Source organism: Populus euphratica, unplaced genomic scaffold (genome assembly GCF_000495115.2).
Source record: "Populus euphratica unplaced genomic scaffold, PopEup_1.0 scaffold19.1, whole genome shotgun sequence".
NCBI classification, from domain to species: domain Eukaryota; kingdom Viridiplantae; phylum Streptophyta; class Magnoliopsida; order Malpighiales; family Salicaceae; genus Populus; species Populus euphratica.
The window spans coordinates 790,727-807,042 of NW_011499853.1; positions in this window are offsets into that span (position 1 = coordinate 790,727).

Sequence of the window (16,316 nt, forward strand, 5' to 3'; positions counted from 1 at the left end):
GTTTAGAACCTTTTTTGTCCCTTAATTTTTTTCAAAAAAAATATAATTTCACCTTTTATTTAGTTTAACCCAATGTGTTTTCATCTTAATATTAAATAAAACTATCGTCTAAGTCATGGTTAAAATCTATTTTTTAGGAGACAAATTACCAATGCCTAAATATAATTTGAATCTCGTGATTACATTGTCACACAATCCATAACAAGATTGACAATAAATCTCATAAAGCTAAAATATATATGATAGGAGTGTGACATAATAAAAACTTGTTCCAACACACCAGCACTATTGTAATAAGAACCCCCACCCTATGAATACCAATTTACGAATAAGAAGTACAAGAAAGATATCACAAAATTAGTTAATTTTTAATATGTCAATTTAGTTTATTAGAGAACCAAAGAATATAGGACAATTTAGTTTATTAGAGAATCAAAGAATATAAAAATCTCTCACACATAAGCTAAGTAAATTTAGCAGCAATAATATTATCAAGTATGAATATTTTATCTTTACAAAAAATTATTTATACTCTGGAAAATAAAACTATAATAGATATACTCTTGTGTGCTAAATTAATCCACTCGCAAAACTAACTCATGACCTATACTAATAAACTTGAATATATGGACCTAAACAAGCCTTTGTTTTGGACCTAATAATTGGCCCAAATAGAGCATATAATGGATCCTTAGTGGTGTTTGTGGGTTGATTTGCATCATCCTCTTTCTCCTCGAAAGGACTCGACCTCAAATTAAGACTCATATCAAGTTAAGATCGATACTTACCTGGAAGATTAACTTTATTGGTATTGCCATTAATCCTTTCTAGAATCCGGAATGGACTATCACAATATGCTTACAATTTTGATTTCTTTTGGTTAGGAAACCATTTCATGTGCATGTGCACCCAAACCTAATCATCTAGTTGGAAAACAACCTGTTTATTTCTCTATTTTTGCTTTGAAAGCATACAACCTATTTTTTTTTCAATTTGTGAGAAGGTATTTACTTTTATATCGTTTATTTTGAAGTAATATAAATCAACGCCTAGACTGGGGTGACATCAGATAGTTAAACACCCTTATAAAGTTATCTCACTATTTTTGTTTTCATTTCACTATCTGAACTTACTTTTTTTTTTCACAAGAAAATGAATGAAGTTCATATAAGTCGATGGATTAAATCCATAAACAACTTTTAAAAGGAGAAAAGTTAGTAATTGAATGTATAGTTTTATTATAAACAAGTTTAATGAAAGGAAAACATTCTTCTTAACTTTTCAGATTCTTTTGAATAATAACATATGAAAGTTGTGATAAAGTCATATTCATTATCTTAATTTTTCTATTTGTTTGGGGATGACAAGTTATTGAAAATAAAAACTTAGTACCTAATTTTCCCATGAAGTCTTTCAAAAGTTGCTAAGAAACTTAACATTATGATTCACGTTTAAGATGAGTATTAGATTTACCTTTAGACCTTATAAAAACATCAACTTTGGATTTAGGTGGTTTGAATTTGGTGCTAGTGAAAGGTTTCAGCTGGGTAACCCCTTCTTTCTTAAAATTCAGCTTTCATAATGATGAATAACTTGAATTGTAAGTTGGTTGTACATTCCACTTTTTTATGAGTTGTCTTTCTATTTTTATAGTCATATAAGCCATGACCTTTAACTCAATATAGTGTTATAGCTAAACAACATTAGCTATCTCTCTATTCATTTGATTAAGACAAATAACCATATCAATTTCCATATCTTTAACCATATTATCCCTGATCATTGCAATTTTCATCTTCTTATGGTAACCTTCCATATTTTTTAACCCCTAATATAAACTCTATAATTTTTTAAAGTGATATATATAATAGAATTTTAGAGCAAATTGTTTTGTTAGTATGGCTTTCATGTCATCCCATAAATCAATAGATGTTTCTTTATTCCTTTTAATTCTCAAAACAAGTTGATCTCACCATAGTAATGTATAATTTTATAAACTTAATAAAAATGAGTTTTATCTTTTTTTTGTTTTGTGTAGTAATGATAATCAAAGATCCATTCAACCTTCCTTTTCCATTCTAGATATACCTCTAGATAATTCTTTCATTGGAAAATTAATATTTTCATCTTAATTAAACCTAATTCTCCACTTCAATCATCACGAAGACTAAAATCACAAAAAATCTCCCTCTGGCAGAATGTTCCACCCTGGCTGAAAGTAACACTCTTTTAGCTTTGATTTTGTCCAAATTGATCTCTATTACCCACAAATGTAAAGTCATAGCATCATCATCTACATCTGTGTTTTCATCCACAAAAATCATTAAAGTCAGTTTTAACATTTTGTACGCCCTTCAAATAATGTTCCCTTATTGATCAGCCCCCATTCTCAATCCATCTATCTTGTTATTTTGTTGTCTCATCAAAGCCATATCATCTTTCAGAATTTTCATCACCCTAGTTAGTGACTCAAGTTGTTTTGTAAAATCTTGGATTTGAAAGGTGTTATTTATTTTCGATGTCGCAGACTTGTTATTTTCAGACATCATTGAATTTAAAAAAATTAATTAGTAGTGTATTAATCCAATTTTAGATCCCCTAAAATTATTTTATAAAAATATATATTTTTCTTTTTCATTAAAAAAACCAAAACAATAAAAAAAATTAAAATCCTAAAATATTTTTGAGATATGGAAAAATAAACCTTTAAGCTACAACAAACCAAAATGCCAGAAGAATAGCCAGATTGAAATATTTTAACATGACAAGTTAAAGAAAAACTTAATAGAAAGAAAGTTTCGATTGAAATCCAAACTTGACCAAAATGAAAGGAATAATTAAGTTTAAGGACTTAATTAAACTTATAACAAGTTTAATTGACTTATTTAAGAAATTAATTAAATGAAAATTAAGTTTAAAAGTCAATTAGGAAAAAGTTAGAAAAATTGTTTAAGTTTAAGGACTTAATTAAACTTTTAATAGGACTAAAGGATTTAAGGGACTCAATTGAAGAAAAATCAAGTTTATAGACCTAATTTGGATCAATTTGTAAAGATTGGAAGATTAAGGATACAATTGAAACTTTGAGAGGCTAAAATTGGTGTAATCATAGGTTCAATTGAAAGAAATTTAAAGATTAAAAGCTAATTAAGGATAAAATTAAAAAATTTTAAAAACAAGGATCAAAATGCAAAAGGTAGTGAGTTTGAGGACTAAAATTAATCAAATCAGGGGTTAGTTTGAAAAAAATTTAAAGTTTGATAGTGAATAGGGCTCAAATTACATAATCTAAAAACTAAGGACTAATTTATCAAAGGCACTCAAATTAAAGGATTTAAATCAAGGTTTATACAGGTGCAATTGCAAAAATTAAGAAGTACTAAAGTCAATAAGAGCAAGGTTATCAAAAATATTTTTTTAACACGACACGAAATATACAATATAAAATTTAATAATAAAATTATAAAATCACAAGTAAAATATTTTAACTAAATTATATGTTATGTCGTGGATCGTTAAATCAATGATTCATGTCAATAGCTTAATTGGATCTTGTATTTTTTTAATAAATTTATGTTTCATCTAAATAAAAATTAAAAAAAGTAGAATAAAAAAACTCATCAACAAGCCCAAATACATTAGGTAGTCAGGCCAAACATTTAATTTTATTAATGTTGATTCAAATTTTATGGCGATATCAATTAAATTTTTATAATTATCTTTAAAAATGATATTTATATGTTGTATTTACTAAGCATAATAAGATAAAAATATAACATTTTATCAAAATATTTTTAAATAATATTATTATGTAAAAATCTTTTAATTAATTTATTTACAAAAACCCCACACTTAGTTCCCTTGCCGAACCATGTCATGCCATTTAGGCATTGACCAAATAGGAGCTTTATAATAAAAAAAAATTATCTAGAGAGCAAATGAAGCATGTGGCTTTGGATGCAAGTGTCTTTGTGAAGCATTTAACTCATATCTCAAATATATTTTTTTCCTTTCAATCTTGTTTTTCCCTCAATATTCCATCAAAAGTAAATATCTATGCAAATATAAAAGCTATTTTTTAATTCAAGCACTTATCTCACAGCGACGTACATAAAAATAATTTATTTCTGGTGAATTCTTTTTTTCCATTAAGTCTAAAATACTTTTTGTGCTGTGAAAATCACATAAAGAAAAAAATAAATATAATTCTAATATCTTTGTTTAATGAAAATTTATCATGCATGAAAACAACAAGCATAACAACAAATACAGGAGATCTTTTTTTCAAAATTAAAACAAATTAAAATCCCTTGGGAAAAGAGAAAGGGAAAAGAGGGTGGGTTAGTGGGTGGAGTGTTAGGTAGCGGGGGAGTGGGGGCTCGTAGGAAAAGGGGAGTTTGACTTAGTAGTGAGCACTCAACAAGTTTTTATCATTTTTACAGTGAAATCGTAAAATCATTCCATTTAAATGATTTTAACTAGTTGAACCGATGTTATGTGAGTTTGACCGAGATTGACTGATTTTAATGGTTTTCAAGTTTTTAATTCATTTTTACACGTTTTATATATTTTGACTCGTAAAATTATATGATGTTATAAGTCAAAACGAGTTTTTAATAACATTGATTAATATGCTGAAATTTGAAAGATAAGGACTAACTTGAAATTTCCCAAAACCTCAATTAAAAATCTAATTTCTAGGATTTAAACAGATGAAGTGTCACTTGTTTTCAATGAAGAGATTGGATGTCACGTTGTCTCATTGTTTGTTTATCATCTCCTTCAATTGAGAAGGTTGATCAATATACCTCTTTTAAGCAAATAAATATGGCACCTCTAACCATCTTAAAGACTCTAACCACCACCACTCGACTAGGAAACATCTCTTCTACAAGTAGGGGGGATCATTTTCGGTTCGGGTCGGGGTTTTTTTTAAAAAAAAACCCCCCAGGCGCGCCCCCGAAACCGGGTCAAACCGATCGATTTCGGTTCGGTTTGGTTTAGAACCGAAACCGGGTCAAACCGATCGATTTTGGTTCGGTTTGGTTTAGTATTTTAGGGGAAAAACTGGTTCAAATTGGTTTGGCTCGGTTTTTCTCAGTTTTGGCTTAGTTTTTCTCGGTTTTGGCTTAGTTTTTCTTGGTTTTGGCTCGGGTTTTTTTTTTGGGTTGGGGTTTTTTGTTTTTTTTTTTTTTTTGTTTTTTTTTTTTTTTTGTTAAAAACCCCGAAACTGAACTGAACCGGCTGGGTTTTTCAAAAATGTAATTGGTTTAATCAGTTTTTTTTTTCGGTTCGATTTTTTCGGGTATTTTTTTTTACGGTTTTTTCAGTTTAATCGGTTTTTCGATTTTTTTGCTCACCCCTATCTACAAGGATCAACTACTCTCATTAAATGTTTATATCTTATTTTCTTTAATGATGTTGACAACATATTTTCCATAACCAGCCTCCTTTATTGTTGTAGCGTGCATGACATCGAATGGTAGGTTTTCCCTCTTAGATTGAAAACGTTTGGGATTGATCATAAAATTATGATTTTGGAAGTGTCACGACCTAGTATCATGGTCACTAGAAAACCTAATAGTCTACGGAGTCTAAGTAAAAAGACTAGTTGTGCAAGAGGAAGACTCATCACTCCTAGTGCATCCTACCTAGGATAAACTAAAGTATTGATTGATTGTTTTTCTGGGTCATGTTTCTATCGATTAGTCTATCTAAGGTTTAAAGTAGATCTCCCTTTACAGGGAAGGTCTCTGCCTTATCGTATTAAATATTAATCATTTTAGAGCCTAAATTTTAGCATCGCATTTATTTCTTACCTTTTATCTTTAATATTTGAGGATATACCTTATAGTGTAATCTTATACCCCCAATTAATAAAGTTTGCAACGTATTCCTAACATTTATTGGTATTAATTCATTTAATTTGATATAAAAAATGTACATTATGTTATAAAATTTATACCCTGAATATTAATTAAATAAGTTGATTTTTATGGTATTTTTAAAATTTTAAAAAAATCCTAATGGACAATCATAAACTAGTTATGATATCTATTTTTTAATTTTTTTTTTTAAAAAAAATGAATTTTCTTTGTTTTTTTAATAAAATATGGATGAAAAACTTTTAGAATTTAAAGGTATGCATACAAAAAAAAATATTTTTGGAATAAGGAGTTTTTTTTATTTTTGATTTTTTTCTCAAAAATTCAAGAGAAAAAATAAGTATTTTTAATACTGAGTCAATATCTTACAAATAAAGATCAAACACGAGGTTTTTTCTAGAAATTCATGAAGAAAATGTTAAACCCAACAACGTGAATTTCATTTTAAATTAGATCACATCAAATTGAAGGCATCGATACATGTAAAAACAATATTTTAAACCATTAGGATCTAAATTAATGATTATTAATCGATGTACACATATATAAATTAAGGTTCTGAGGCAATCTTTAATCGATGAACATTAATTCTAGAATCCAAAAAAAAACATAAAAAGCCTAGAAAACAACATAAACCTAACAATCAATGCTTCAGCATGCTTAAAATAACTTGTTTGAGCTATCAAAACAACAAGAAACAAAAAATCAATGGTAAAATGACGAGTAAAACCAAATACTAAGAGCAAATAAAATATGCATCTCCTTAGATTTAACATTGTTCCATTGGTTAAATTCTTTGTTTCTAAGCTCAATTAATATACTTATAAGTTGTATAAACCCATCAGACTACCTTAAACTAGCTTAATCCACAGTAACATCAATACTTAACATACTCTGGTATTACTTCAAAATGATTAACTAAACATTCAAATATGTAAAATAACATTATGAATTATCATATATCATTTTATTATTATATTCTAACACATCAAAACAAGGCAACTGATCAATACTTGAGCATATACAAACTATATTCAAAGCATGTTTAAACATCTCGAAATAAAATCATGGCTTTTAAACTAGCAAAATAACTTCAAAGGAGGCTTAAACAAATATTTGAGTAACAATTTTAAAAACAAAATAGATGTGGTAGGGGTGTGCTTATTAAGCTATACTTTTTCATCAAAGTTTGAGGAATACCTTAATCAATAAGATTTCTTCTTGGCTAGGGATTTATAAACCAACTTTGGACTTTTAATGATAGATTAAGGAAGGTTTTCATTTGTTTTTCTTAGCTGGTTAATGGTTTAGATAAGGGTTTTTAGGTTTGGTAGTGGAATGATATGTGTTTTTCTGGTTTCTTTCTCTTTTCTCCATGGTTTTTGGCATGAGTTTTTTAAAGAAAAAAACAATGGGAATCATTTAGAGGCCATAAGCTGGACAATCCTTAGAATGATATGTGTTTTTCTGGTTTCTTTCCCCTTTCTCCACGGTTTTTGGCATGAGTTTTTAAAAGAAAAAAAACAATGGGAATCATCTAGAGGCCATAAGCTGGACAATCCTCACCATTTGTTGTCAAAGAATAAATCACAATCATCTGTTGAATTTGAGGATCATCATTTGTAGTGTTTGAGAGCTGACAAAAAGAGAACATTAGCTACTTTTTATTGGTTTCTAACAAGCATGATTGGTTAGATTATAGGTTTCACCATTTCAGCCTCATGTTTGAGCATTTTTAAGGCCATGAAAGAGCATTTGTTTTGTTTAGGTAGAGTACAAAATGCAAGATGTGACGGGGTATATTTCTTGTCTTTATTATGGAAGAGATGAAAGAGAAACAGGCTCTAGAAGGTGGTAGCATAACCAAGATTTTTTTGGGACTTTAAGAGAAGAAAACCAATAATGGCTGAATAACAAGTTATTCAACCCCTTATATATATTTGTCCAGGATTAAATAAAACAGCATGAACTAAAACAAGCTATTTTAGTCAAAATACATCATTTCATTTAAATAAAACAAGATCGTGAATAAATATAAGATAGATATCACAAAACTAGTTAATTTTTGATAAATTAATTTTGTTTGTTAAAAAATAAAAGATAGATATCACAAAACTAGTTAATTTATGATAAATTAATTTTGTTTGTTAAAAAACCAAAAAATATAAGAATCTCTCTCACACAAACTGAATAAATTCAATAACAATAGTATTATCAAGCTTAAATATTTTATCCTTAAAAAGAATATTTATATTCTTGAAAATAAAATCCTAATAGATTTGTCTTTGTCATCAAAATTGATCTACTTACAAAACTGATCTAAAATTTATATTATCAAGCTCAAATATATGGAACTAAATAAGCCTTGGACATTAATTGAAAACTAATTATTAATTAATCTTAAACTAGCTTTAAACTTTAGCTAATTAATCAAAATAGAAACCAATATAAATTAATCTCATTAGAAACAATAACAAGGTTATCAGGCCAATTAGATAGCCCATATAGAATATATATAACAAAAATACAACCTATCTTATGTATACTCTCTTCATGTGACATGAAAATCAATTTAAATATAAAATCTTAATATATAAAAAAATAATTAATACTTCCGCACACAGTAAAGACATAATTAATATAAAATTCATAAAACATGTCATAACTTCATTTTAACCTTTTATTTTTATATATATTTTGAAAAATTAAAAGAAAAATATAAAAAAATGTATTTGCAATAATTTTAATTAACTTTAATCATTTCGTTTTGAAACCAGAACCACTTTCCCTGCCCAGATCAGCAGCTCACGATTCCGTTCCCAACAATCCAGCCTCTTCAATCTCAATTCATAATTGCCCATAAAAATCCCAGACATCTCTTTCGCTAAGAAAACTCCAATAACAGACCCCTCCACTCTCCCCGTGAACTGACCCAAGAACTACCATCTCAGATTCCACCTGTGACAGCCCTGCACCATCCACCAACGAATGTTGAATCAATACAGCCCCTTCTTCTTCTCGGCCGGCAGCAGTGCCACCTCCTCCATGACATCAGAAGTGGTAGCCCCTGGCCAAATACTCCTCAACTACCACCATCAGTCAGCCCTATCATCATCACCAGCAGCCCCTCTTTCTCCACATAACCCAACTGTTAACCCTCCTCCTCACAGCTGAGACTGCCACAAGAAAAAACTCCAGCCCACACCACAACTACGGTGTCCTCCACTGCAGCCAACCACCACGAAGGAAACCCACCGTTCCAGTCATCATCGCTAACCTTTTTGCTCTCAAACCCAGCACCATCAAAATACCAAAACACTCAGCGATATTTTCATCTCTCTGACCGAAACCACAACTCATCAGTAACCACCACTTCTACCTCGCAACTGAGGGAAGGAGGAAAAAAAAAACAAATCTATTTGATTATTCAGCCTGTTGGTTTTACTTGCAGGTGCGCTTTAATTAACGCATGGTGAAGCCACGCGCACGCCATTTCCAATATAGTAAACTGACTAGCGCGTGATAGGCACGGGAACCACGTGGTCCCACGTTATTTTTCAGCATTTTCTAGAGTTTTTCCACCCCGGAAATCAATTTTGAACCCCAAATAATTTTTTTATTATTTGTGTGTTTAAATTTCATGCATGTTGATATTTTTATTTTATTACTGTGAAAGTCTATTTTTTTATTGTGGGTAATGACATTCTAATAAAAAATGAATAAAATAGAAAACATTGCAAAAAAATAAAATGTTTCATTTATCATCTTCTTATAATATTTTTCAGACATATGATTTAATAATTTAGACTGGATTAATATAATTTTTTTAAAACCCATAGAACAATAACAATAGCGAATTCGGGTCTCTTTACAGAGTAACCAAAATTAGTGGATTAAAGTTCAATATAAAATATTCGAGTATTTTTAATGGTCCAACACCAGCTTTAAAAAAAAAATAACTTAATTGAAACATCTACTTTAAATAAACTAATAAATTTTAAAATAAAATGGTCCAACACCAGCTTTAAAAAAAAATAACTTAATTGAAACTTCTACTTTAAATAAACTAATATCTAAATTTTAAAATCAAATATGAGTTACTGTCAGTTTTAGTTTTAGCCATTTTAATGAGAATTTATTTTTAGGACTTAACATCAATATTTTTTATAAATCTCGTATTTTTAGGAATTAGTGTTATTTTTTCACATGTCAAAAAACAAATGTTAAATTTTTCATAAAATAATTAAAAATAAAAAATTCTAAAAATGCATAGGAAATTTATGGCAATAAAAAAATAAATTTTAAAAAAAACACATAATAAAAATAAAATTTTCTAAAAAAAAATATTATAAGGGTGACGTTCTTCTTTTTTTAAATATAACCAAGTTCTTGCTTAAATTTATGGAATCAATGCTTATCTTTAGAATTCATAATTTCTTCTAATTATCTGGTGATGACTCAAATTATTCATAACATGTATTTTTAGCCTCAATAACATCCATTAAGATACGACAAAACACATGAAATCATAAAAAACAAGGTGAGCTAAAACTTTAAGAAGATTGGTAGACTTGTTACCAAAATTTTAAAGCCAACATAAGGTTGAATTATAAAAAATAATAATATGTTTTAAATCAAACAAGATTACAATTCGAAACAAGGTATTCTTTAATCATACATTAATTTAATAATCCAACAAACAAACAATCAAACATTATATCTTGTTAATTTCATAAATATTCAAATCACATACTAATTTAAATAAATCAACACAAACTCAAATATAATTCATACATTAATATTTAATATTCAAATATCAATCATAACCCTGAAAATAAACTCATTAACCAACACAAATTATCAAATCATTTCAAACCAACAACACACATTAACCTAAATCAATAATGTCTAAGCACTCCAAAAATTCACACAACAATGAGCAATTTATCCCTAAATTCATAATATTCTAGCAATTTGTCATAATCATTTGAGTTTATGAATTAATCTTTTTAAGTGTTTGGCGTGACCAAGAATTATTGGAATTATGCTGGAAGGGCTATTGGAATAGTAGTGGCATATATACAACATAACACCGCTGCTACTGGCGCGTGGAATTAGGCATTGTTATTGTTAGATGAGAAGCACCTAGTGAATTTAAAATTCCTGTCTTATCTTCAATCCCTTGATGACGAAGCAACAAGCAAATACCTATAGAAGGAGTTCTGCTCCTTTGAAGTTTCGATTTTTTAGTGTTTTTCACTCCAAGTCTATCTTTTTTCCTATTACTAAGTGTTATTGCTACTATTTCTAGAAAAAAAATCTTACTATGTCTAAAACTAACACATCTCTTCTTGGATTCCCCACTGATTAAGTTGTTAACAAATTTCTTTAGAGGGGGATTGACTATGTTGAAGTTCAACACCTAATCTTATTTTCCAGCTCAAATATATCTCTTTTTCTTGTTGCTTAGTTTTAATATTGGTACAAGTGAGAGAAAAATATACAAGGTCTGAAGCTACTATATCTCCTTTTAGATTCCGCATTGATAATTCCACAAATATATGTTCATTCAAAAAGATCTACTATATTAGAGTTCAATATTTGTTCATGTTTTTAACCCAAGTTCGTCTCCTCTTCTTATTGCTAGGTTTTAATATTGCTATAACATGACATCCACCAGTTTATAAAAAATAAAAAATTAGACTCGCGTACACTTGATCTTTTATCTTGGGTCAAGCGCACTTAGCCTTTTTCTTAGATTTTTTTTTGTTATTTTTTAACAAAACAATCTTGAATTAAATTGTTAAAATATTATTTAAGCAAATGCTCAATTATGCCAGTATTTTTAAGAAGTTTAGAACTTTTATGATGACATTATCAATTATTTTATAAATAATTACGTATTAACCTAATATAAAGATTTTTAAATAATTTTTTCAACAATATCAAATGAGAATAAGTTAGACACACACACAATTTTCTTATATTTATTGTTCTCATGTTTTTTTCATACCTAAATGTAAAATGATTAATTCATGATATCTTTTTAATTTATTTAATTAAAACTTGATTTCACACGACAGTCATAATAATTTTTTATTTAAAAAATAATATTTTTTACTAAAAAACAAACATATTTTTCATCAAAGTGAAAAATAAATATATGAATAAGAAAATTAGGTTTCTGATTATTTTTTTTAGTTCAAATCATTATATTTTTCATGAATATTTTTTATTACTGTTACTCTTTATTTAATGAATTATGTTGTTAATAAAAAATTAATTTTAAATTAAAAAAATAAATAAATACTTTTACAACATAAAAGTAAACGAGTCATTAAACACACGTGCCTTTGAATTGAGGAACGTCATGGTTGTGTCCTGTTCAACAAGACAGCAACCAACTTTCAAGCTCCTAGTCCTGGTCGGGAAAGGTAGTTGAGAGCTCAGAGAAAGAGTAGATAGGTATGTTTGTGTGACTATATATATATATATATATATAAAATAAAAGTTAGCTGATGAAGGTGGGCCTTTTATTTTAAAATTACAAGTCAATGACAAGGGGATCTATCATATAGATCCATTACATCACATCACCCTCCAAAGTGGACTCTTCGTAATTTATTACACCGTTGATGTCAGGCCCTCTGATTGTGACACGCAACATGCTGTCTTGGTTTGGCAGCTTGCGCCAACGAAAAAGAAGCATGTGGTCTAAAATCAAAACTCGAGCGAAGGGGACACCCTAACCTCGATAGCACCGTACCAACCGGCCAGTCCCATCGTTTTTTTAATAATTGATATAAAAAAAAATCAAGTTTAATTTTGTGTTTTAATGTTTGCATTTTGAGTTAGTGATTGTTTTCAGTTAATTTTTGGGCGTTATATACTAACCTTTGTTTTTAGTATCTTTGGTTAGATTAATATCCATGTATCACATCATCCATAGTAATAGTAATAATAATAATTATTAAATATGCAATAAAAAATTATCAAATTCTTTAAAACCAGTTGATAAATTCTATTTTTTATTATCATTATGAAAAATATTTTATCCAATTTTATTTTATATTTGTAAAATATGTTCAATTCAATTTATTTGGATCAAATTGCATCAAAGTATAAGATGGCTGGTAATTAAAAACATTCAAAATGTGTACGATAGAAAAATACGTTATTTATTTCTGGCTGAATAAGAATTATAAAAATATTTTTAATAGAAAGATTAATATTTGAATTACAATAAAGTTTTTTTAAAATATTGATTACAAAAATGTTCTGTCATTAAATCTTTTAAAAATGTTTAAGGAAATAGAAAATAACTTAAATAAAACTTGAACTTGAGTAAATTTTTATGAAATAAAAAAATCAAAATGTTTAAATAATTTCTTTTTGAAATTCTTAACCTTTAAAATATTAAATCTGAAAAAATAGAATTTTTGAGAAAATGCTCAAGAAAAAAACTTGAAATAACTTTTAATCTAAAGCCATAAATGACAGAGCTTTAGACTCAAAGTTTATTTAGAAACTTTGAAATGCTTATGCAAGGGACAACCAAAATTTTAGAAACTTTTAAGAAATGAAAATGGTTTTTTTAAATTAATTTTTTAAAAATAAAAACCAATAAATAATTATTATTAATAAAAAATTAAAATTTAAATAAAAAGGTATTTTCTTAAGAATTTGAAGATTTCTTCATTACTTTTATTGCTTGAAGATTTTTTAAAAAAATTTATGGCTGAGAATTTAAAAGAAAATAATTATTTTTTGAATTATACGTTTTTAAATCTTAAACATTTTCAAAAGCTTAAGTTGTTTTTATAAAAAAATTATTTTTTTATTTTGTAAAAATCTTTTGAAGTTTTATTGACCGATTAAGTTTTTAATTGCTGAAAATTTTATTATTTTTAAAAATATAAAATCTTTATTCCTTCAAAATCTTCTAAAGTTTTTATTTTTTTTAAAAAAAATTATTTATTTATTATTTTTGGAAATTCTAATCGTTTTTCATCTCACAATTTAGTGCAATTGAGTCTAATTGGGTTGAATCGACTAAGTTTTGCAAACATGGATAAAACTTGTCTGCATCGTTTTCGCAGGAGCTTATTTGCTATATTGATATAGCCACTTGGTTTTTTTTTGCACATTTTTGGATTTAGCATCCATAAACGTGTATACTAATTAAAATATTTTTTTTAATTATTGAATAAAAAATGAGTTATATGTGTGATTTTTATTTATATATTGTTTTGCTTAGTGACTATTATCATATCAGTAATTCATCATTTTATTTCTTTTATGGTACATTGAAGCCTTTTTTCCTAGTTTTACGAGAAGGAACGAAGATGAAACTTCGAATCACTTCATTGTACATTGCAAAATAAAATTCACTCAATAAATGTAAAATGCATTTGTTTTGTGATTGCAATAAATTATCAAATTATATAAAACTAACAGAGAGTGAATAGTGAAAATCACATATATAACCTCTCAAAAAACACTACTCATCAAGACATATTGTATTGTTCATGGTAGTGTTTTGTAATTTGACAAATTTTAATGGGAAAACTGCAACTAGGTCCTTGTACTTTTCCAAAAGTGCATTCCAGTGACTATACTTATTTTTCATTATATTCTTGTCCCTATCTGTAGAGAGAGGAGAAATAAGAGGTGGAAGAAAAGGAGGAGAGAGAAAAATAGATCAAATCTTATTCTAACTATAAAAACCAGTAATTTTAGTTCATTTGATAATAGTTATTAATCTTTATAATAAAAATAAAAATGGATTTCGAATATGATTCAATTTTTTATAGTAATTTTGGTTGATTGAAATGATTTTGAGGCACATAATAGGTTCTTAGAAGCTTCTGGATTATTTTGAGGTGTTTGAAGTGAAAAATGGAGAAAAAATCGGGCTTTAGGGACCAGATTTGGTGGTCTTTGATTTTCCAGCAACCAAAGAGTCGACAGAGTAATTACAAGGGGCGATGATGCATTGTCTGCTTCTCTGTCAGGCAATGTGTGTCCAATTTCCTTTTTAATTTTTCGAGCACCTGGGTCAGGCTTCTCTATCCCGGGCGAGCACTAATGGGCCAAGTGGGTTGAGCCCAAGCTTTCCACCGCCTGAACCCAATTGTCCCATCGCACGAGCCAGCCCTGTCATGACCATTTTTTTTCTTTTAGTATTTTCAATATATTTATACTTTTTTATTTTTTTGATAAAAAATAATTACTATTTTTACACAACTTAAAATATTATTTTTGATTTATTGTGGATGGTATACATATTAGGAAATACTTATGATTTTTTAAACATTTGGTGGTAAAAAATATTTAATAGGTGAATATGACACCAAAATTTATTTTATAAATAAGTTGGTACTCAAAACATCATGACAGCGAAATGTTTTTTCATAAATAAAATATTTTATGATAATTAAGAAACTAATATTTTATTTTAAAACTTGGGAATATAAAAAAATTTCTAGACGTGCTAAAGTGAATACTAGGATTGAAAGATAATTAATTGAAGTTTGCAGTGTTTTTCTTGATTTTTGAAAATAATATTATTTTTTTAGTAAAAAATGTTAAATAAAATATTAAACCTTCAATAAATAATATAATCATCATATATCATGTAATTTTTTAAAACTAAATAGAGAATATCACGGCAAAGAAAATAAAACATAAAGGCTAGAAATAATTTACTTATTTTTTTAAAAAAAGAGATGAATTATTCTGAGCATTTTATAATTTAATTATTTTCTCACTTTGCAATGAAGTTATTGGATGTTAAACTTTGCAACTTGAAATTTAAAAGCAGACAATACTTTATAGTCTCAGGAGTTGGTGTACAAAAATCAACTAAAAATATATATTTATTAACATAAATATCATTATATTTGAAATAATCACTAAATTATTTTTTTTTCAAAACACATCCCATATAAAAAATAAAATTTTTAGCCTCCATTATTTTTCATCTATTCTCCACTCTCTCCCACACAGGGTTTTTATGTAAGGTTTGAGATTTGATTTTTTTTTTTTAATTTCTAAATTAGTCAAAGGCTTAGGTTACTTTCTTGCATTTTACCGAGGTGTAAATTGAGACGGATGATACATATTTAATATTAATTTTTATATGGTTTAATTTTAAATTTAAATTAAATAAAAAATCAGGATAGATAATTTCACAGTGATCTATTAAACTAGATTTAATAATAATAATAATAAATAATACAACCTGGATAATTACTGTTATATTAAAAAAATTAATCCAACAAGTAGCATAGACAGTCTTGTAAACTAGTCTTCACTAAATAAATTTGGGTGTAATATTGAAACCAATGTATGATTCTTAGGTATTTTTTATATATATAATTACGAGGACCATAAAGGTTATTCCACTGATTTGTTTTAATATTCAGTCAT